This window comes from Triticum dicoccoides, chromosome 4A (assembly GCF_002162155.2).
Source record: "Triticum dicoccoides isolate Atlit2015 ecotype Zavitan chromosome 4A, WEW_v2.0, whole genome shotgun sequence".
Taxonomy (NCBI): Eukaryota; Viridiplantae; Streptophyta; class Magnoliopsida; order Poales; family Poaceae; genus Triticum; species Triticum dicoccoides.
In genome coordinates, this window is record NC_041386.1 from 30,388,346 (window position 1) to 30,395,354 (window position 7,009).

The window sequence follows — 7,009 nt, forward strand, 5'->3', positions numbered from 1 at the left end:
CTTCAACTCAAGATCCGTGTTGGAGCCTTTGGCGGCGCTGAGCTCTTTACCCTTCTCGGCAAGATCGGCCTCCAGCTGCACCAACTTCATCTCCAGCTCCTTCTTGGCGGCCTCGGCAACTGCAGCAGCATCCTCTGCTTGCTTAAGGGCTCCGTCGAGTTTTTCCTCGCACGCGGCAAGCTCCTCCTCGTGAGCGTCAAGATTGACCTTCCGCTGCGCCAGCTCGCCCTCCTCCGCGGATAGCTTCACAGCGGCAAGTCGCTGTTGCTCTTCGACTTCAGCCTTCTCGAGGAGGAAGGCCTTCTGCGCTTCGGCGAGCAGCTCCCGCTCCTCTGCCAGGGACCGGAGGGCTTCCCGGTGGAAACCCCCGAGCTCTTCCGCGCGCTTCTCGATGTCTGCTCCCGCCTTCGCGACAAGCGCCTCGCGGGATTCCAGCTTGGCTTGCCGGGCGCGGTAGAGCGACAACAACTTCCGCAGCAGCCGCTCTTCCTCGGGCTCGTTGCTGCTGCTGCTCGGCGCGTCAACCAGCGTTAGCCCAGCGGAAGCAAGCACCTCCCCGTCGAAGATCTCTCCCTCGACCGGCGCCCTGGAGCTCGATGCCCAGGGAAGGTTGATGAAGACGTCGTCGCCGGCCTTCAAGTAGACGCCCGGCTGGGGCTCTTCGGAGCCTGGCGCTGCGGCAGCGGCGGACGGATCGGCGGTCGGTGTAGCGCCTGGCGCTCCTGCGGCCTCAGGGCCGTCAGTGCAATCGCCAGACCCCTCGCCAGTTGCCGCGGCGGCAGCCTTAGCGACCTCTGCACCGGCGGGATCGTCAGCACCGGCCGTTTCTTCGGTGGCAACCTCGGTCTCCATCGGCTCCATAGCAGATGGGTCTGACAGCCGGGAAAGGGAGAAGAGTCAAGCAAAAACCCAAGAAGATCAAAAGAAGAAGAACCCAAGGAAAGTTTTGAAGCGAAAGGATTACCTGTGCCGGGTTCTGCAATCGTGGTCTCCACCGTCGGGGGGCCGCTGGTGCTGTCCCTTGCCGGGAACCCTCCCTTACCGGAGACTTCTCCCTTACCGGAAAGCCCTCCTTTGCCGGAGAGCTCTCCCTTGTCGGGGGATTCTCCCTTGGCTCTTGGTGGGGCTGCTCTGCTCCTGCACAAACCAGCAGTAAGATATCAGCAAAGACGGAGTATCCATGCGCATCTCACAGCGGAAAGCAAACCATATACTTACGCTGGGGGCTGCTCTGGAGAAAAGTTGCCGGGTCCGGCAAAGTTGTCTCGGGCGCACCCCCTGCTGTCGCAGTAGGTTCGTCCTTGATGACAATCACCGGGACTTTGGCTCTCTTTGCTGCTCTCTGGGCCAGAGTCCTAAAAAGGAACAAGTTCAGAGTCAAGCAAATGAGATACAAGACAAACAGCAAGCATTGAAGAACTACAAGTACAGCAAGAGAAGCTTACTCTTCTTCTTCTTCCTCGTCGGAGCTGAACGCGGAGAAGTCGAAGTCCGGCGCGCGCCCGGCGCAAGGAGGCGGAGGAGAAGCTTCCCTTGGCCGCTTGGCGGGAGCAGTGGCGGTGGTCTGAGACGACCCCGCTCCAGCTGCTGGCGCAGGGTGAGCAGCGGCAGGAACTGAAGCGGTGGTCCGGCTAGATCCCGCTCCAGTTGCCGTCGCAGCATGAGGCGCTCCCGCGGCAACGGTGTTTGCCGCGGTGGAGCGTGTCACACGGCGCGGCGACTATTGACCCGCTTGCCGCTCCGCTACATCACCGGCCTTGCGGAGACGCCTTCTTGGTGGGGATGAAGGTTCTTCTTGCGGCGAGCTGCCCGAAGATGAGGAGGAAGAGGAGTTGATTTCCAGCGAGCCGCTCGTGTCCTTGGCGGGCTCGCTCGGCTCGGCGTCACGCCCGGCAAGCTCCTTCTTGCCGGCGGGCTCCCCTCGCTCGGCACGGCTTGCCGCTTCTGCTGCATCTGCCTCCTCCACGGTGAATCCAAATTCGCCCGCGGCTGCGGCTGCCGCTGCCTCTTCCAGCCTAGTGGCAATGAGCGCCATCTCTGCATCGGTGGTGTCGCGGGTGAGGTTCTCCTTCTCGTCAGAGCGGATCGGCACTTCCACCAAGTCATCAAAGAACTGCTGCACGATGTCGTCTGCAGGCTCCTGCCAAGTTGGCACAATTCCATGCGAGTCGCACAGCGGCATCATTGCACGGATGCGGTCGAGCGAGGAGTTGTTGCACAGCGGAACGACACCCCCCGGCAACCTGAACACCTCGGGATGTTGGGGGTCATACTTGAACAGCTCCTGCAGCATCGCGTTGAGCTCCAGGACAGTGAAGTTGAAATTGAGGCCCGGCCGCAACCTCATGATATCTGCCGCATTCTTGAACTCCCAGGCAGGTCTTCCTTGTTCCTGCAAGGGGGCGATGCGGCGGCGAAGAAAGTCTGCGCCAACAGCGCCTACAGTAAGCCCGGCAATCCTGAGGCGTAGGATCCTGGTGACGGCAATCTTTAGCCTGTCGTCTTCCGGGGCCACGTCACTCCAATCGCTGCCGCATGCTACTGGGGTTTGGCGCCGGGTGGTGAATAGTTGCGGGTTCTCCTCGTCAATCCAGCACCAATCTGCTCTCCACTCCTCCCACTTGCCGCGGAACTCTCCCTCCAGATAGGTTTCTTTCTTGCCGGCCCTCGAGATCCAGGCGATTCCGCCGGATAATGGCTCCCCTCTCTCTACTCGGGGTATGAAGAAATGGCGGAAGAGGGCTACACTGGGGTGGACTCCGACAAAGTTTTCACAGAGATGTGCGAAAACTGCCATGGTCAGAACGACATTAGGGGTGAAGTCAAGGAAGTGGAATCTGTAGGTATTCATGATGTCGCAGAAGAATTCAGAGAAAGGCGGGCAGAGCCCGCAGTAGAAGGACGATGCGAAGAAAGGGTATCCGTTTGGGGCCTTCTTCCAAGCGGCGGCGGGGAGTACCTTCGTGCGCGGATGCGCGCGCGTCTCCATCGACCAGAAGAGGTAGTAGTTCTCCCTCAGCTTCTTCGCGGCAAGCTTGGGGGGAAGACGGCCCGCTCCTTCCGCAGCGCCGCAAGCCGCTGCGCCTTGGTCGACTTCACGACCTTCCCCTTGTCGGCTTTTGGAGCCATGGCGGAAGTGGAGGAGGAGGTCGACGGCGTTGGTGGTGCTGGTGGCGATGGGGGGCGGAGCGCTGCTCTCTCTCTCTCAGCTTTGGGAAGGCGAGGGAGCGGCGGAGATTTCTGAGATTGGAAGCAGCAACCGGCGAATGGGCGAACTACCCCTGTTTCCCCTGCTTATATAGAGGGAGGGGGCGGACGCTCCGCATTTCCGAATAAAGAAACCACCCACGATCTCTCCCACGACGCCGCATTCAACGTGTGCCGTTCAGGGAGGGCACAGTGGATACGGAGAGAGATACGGCGTAGCCTAGGCCGCGCGCACCCGTGCCCTGTTTTGGGCCTGGCCCAACAGCGCTCGGCACCGTGTATGGCCCAGGCCCGGGGGCTCCTGTCGGTGTACTAGAATAGGGGTACCCTAGTATCCCGAACTTGTGCACGGGCAGTCGCAGCATCCCGCGGCAAGGCTTGCCGGGTGACCGCCAAGGTCCTCCGTGGTTCCTTTGAAGCCATTCAAGAACAAAGTATCCAAACCAAGACACCACAAGACCCCGGCAAGAGGAGCTTGCCGGGAAGGCCAACCAAGGCAAGGCGCTTAAGGAGACAAGACCCTGGCAAGAGGAGCTTGCCGGGAAGGCCACCCAAGGCATCTCAAGGAACTTGCCGCGACGCGCCTCGCGTCCCGGCAAGGCCCGGTGAGCGACAAGCTCCCGGACGCGACAAGACAACGACCGCGGCAAGGCGCTTGCCGCGGCAAGCCACCACTCTGTGCCCGCGCTCCAGCACATCCACCAACGTGTCGCTCTAGGACCCTTCCGGGCGTGCGTGGCGGGAGGCTGTGCAGCCAGCGGTGCGCAGTGGCAAGCGGCGCTGACAAGATTGCCATCGTGGCGAGCGGTGGCGTCCCTGACGGTCCCTTTTGCACTGTTTAGGCGACACAGACGGGCATTTAATGCCCTTGTCCCCTGCCGTCAGGGTTAGGTATGATACACTGTAGCAGGTAGCTGTACCTACTGGAGCACCTTTCTATTTTTACCCTTTGTCTCCGTTGCTACCTGTCGGTGACCCCTTGAGCCTATAAAAGGAGGCCCATGTGCAACGTAGAGGGGGGTTCGGGGAAAAAAAGAGAACACTCAGGCTCGGTCTCGTTAGCCGCTGGTGTGTACTGTAGCACTCCGCGCCCCCGAGCAAAAACTCAATACAAACCACAAAGCAGGAGTAGGGTTTTACGCATCCGTGCGGCCTGAACCTGGGTAAACTGCTCGTGTGCTTCGCCTCGATCCGCTCTTCGTGCAACCTCCGCTCCCGCCGAACCGAAAGGGACTCGGTCCACCGGTCCCATAGGTGTTCGTGGATTAGTCCCCCGACATCCCCCTGACGTTTTAGGTATTCCATCCGCGGATCATATTTAAGTCAAATAAATGCTTTTCTAAACCATCCATATCTTTTAAACTGTAACTCCGATTTAAACATGTTATATATGAAATTTGATTAGAAAAATATGTAGACTATGAATATAAGATTGTTTTAACCTGTTAAGTATTTATAAATATTATTTTAGAAGATATTGAAGTCAAACAAATGTTTTCTAAATTATATGTATCTTTTAAATCGTAACTCCGATTTTAACATGTTATATATGAAATTTGATTAGAAAAATGTGTGAAATCTGAATATGATATTAATTTTACCTGTTAAATATTGTTTAGATATTGTTTTGAAAGCAAACTTATAACTATAGCGCACGATTCATTTTTCTTTTGTACAGGCGGCGATCCGGGTTGCAAATAAACACCCACTATAGTCATGCAGGGAAAAGAAAACATCGAGAACTACACATGCATACCTCTGGATACATCGCAGGGGAAAACAACAGATTTCGTATCGCGAGTGTGAGAGAAAGCGAGAGAGATGGAGGAGAGAGAGACGTCTTAGGATTAGCCACATTCAAATATGTTTTGATTTGTGTGAACACTAAGGCCATCGTCGGCGGGGGTTAGAAGAAGGATAAGCGGCAACACAAATATGATGCGTCGCTAAAATAAAGAAGATGGACCTATTGCGGTCTTGAGTGATGGTTGTTTGGTTAAGAGTGTGTGTTGTGTTTTTTCTTTCGTTGCAACGCACGGGCTCTTTTACTAGTATTTTAAAAATCTAGAAATAAATAAATAAAGCACCGTTCTGGCCCGCATGCCCAGCCTCTAGGCCCAGACACGGCCCCTGGCATGCCACATGCCGGGCTCGGCCCGTTTAGCTCGTGCATGGGCCGTGCCATGCAGGCGTACTAACGGGCCGGCCCAGATGGCACGGCCCATTTGGCCAGCTTTGCGTGGTACAGTACTATTTATACTATCTCGAACCCCAGCCAAACGCATCGAACTAGGGTTTCCTTCGGTAGAAAAGAAGGACGACGCTAGGCGCCGGTGCGCCGGCCCAAACGGTTCGGCCGGTCCAGCCCCAACCGTACGATCCAGCGAGCAGCCGTTCCGATCTGTGCGTTGACTTCCCCTGCTCTTCTTCCCCTCCGCACGAAGCGCGGGCGCTGCTCACCTGCACGTCCTCCTGGCCCGCCAGCAACCACCTCACCTGCGCCCCCTCTCTCCGCCGCTCCCGCGCTGCTGGATGATGCACTCGCCGCCGGTCGCCGCCGTCTTGTCTCATGTATCTCGCCGGATCCACGCATGTAGCAAAAAGTTCGCCGGTGGGTTGCAGCTCCCCCTCGCTGGTGATGGTCACGGCTTCGGCAACACCAGTCGCCAGTTGCAGCTCCGCTAGATGCAGCTCTTGTTGCCGTCGGTTGCAGCCCGACGTCAGCCAGGTAGCAGGCGCTGCATCTTGAAAAAAGAATGGATGTAGCAAAAGTCGTTGCCGGATGTAGCAAAAACCTACCACACTTGCAGCAAAAAAGTCGTCGTTCACCGTCGCGGATTGCAACTCGGTCGTGATGGATGTAGCAAAACGTGATGCCGGTTGTAGCAAAAAGTGATGCCGGTTGTAGCAAAAAGTGACGCTAGTTGTAGCAAAACTGCGACGCTGGCTGTGTGTTGTAGCAAAATGTGACGTGGTTGTAGCAAAATGCTATGACGGTTGTAGCAAAATGTTATGCCGGTTGAAGCATGTAGCAAAAAACCGCGGCGTTAGATTTGCTAGGACCAGCGCCGCCCGTCCTCGTCGTTCAGCGTGTGCCCATGGTTGCAGGCTTGCAGCTGTAGTTGCTGCGCCCTGGCAGTTCCCATAGCTTCGCCGGCGGCGACTCGGAGCCGTAGTTGGGCGGAGGCCATGGCTGAGATCCGAAAGTTGCAGAAGGCCATGGCCGTGGGGAGCTAGCGGGGATACGAATTGGGGAGAAAGAAGGGAGAGGGGCTCGCCGGCCATGAAGGAGAGGCGGCGTTGGGCGCCGTCGCAGGCGAGCACTCGCCGCCGGTGAGAGAGTTTCTGGAGGATGCGACCAGCGTGGGGCGTGTGTGGAGGAGCAGAGTCGTGATGGGCTAGAGGTAGAAGAAAAAGAGGAAAAGTCGTGCGGAACCCACCATATACATGTGTCTCGCGCGGGGTGATTGTTTCCGTATCGCGTGAGCCAGCGTGGCGTACGAGACCAGCGGAAAGTTCAACCGGTGCGCCGGCTCCAAACGTTTCCCAGAAAAGAAACAGAGCGGGCGGGCGGCTGGCGGTGAGAAGCTGAAGATGGATGCGGCGGGGAAGAGACCTGAGGTACGAGGCGGGCGTGCATAGAAGAGACCTGAGGTGCAAAGTGATGCGGGGGAGAGATCTGAGGTACAAGGGAGGGTGCGGGGGAGAGACCTGATCTACTTCTTTGGGGGTGCGGAGGAGGTATTGAGCAATCTGTTTTCTGAGAAGCTGCGGGCGGATCCGGAGGAGGGACCTGAGCTAC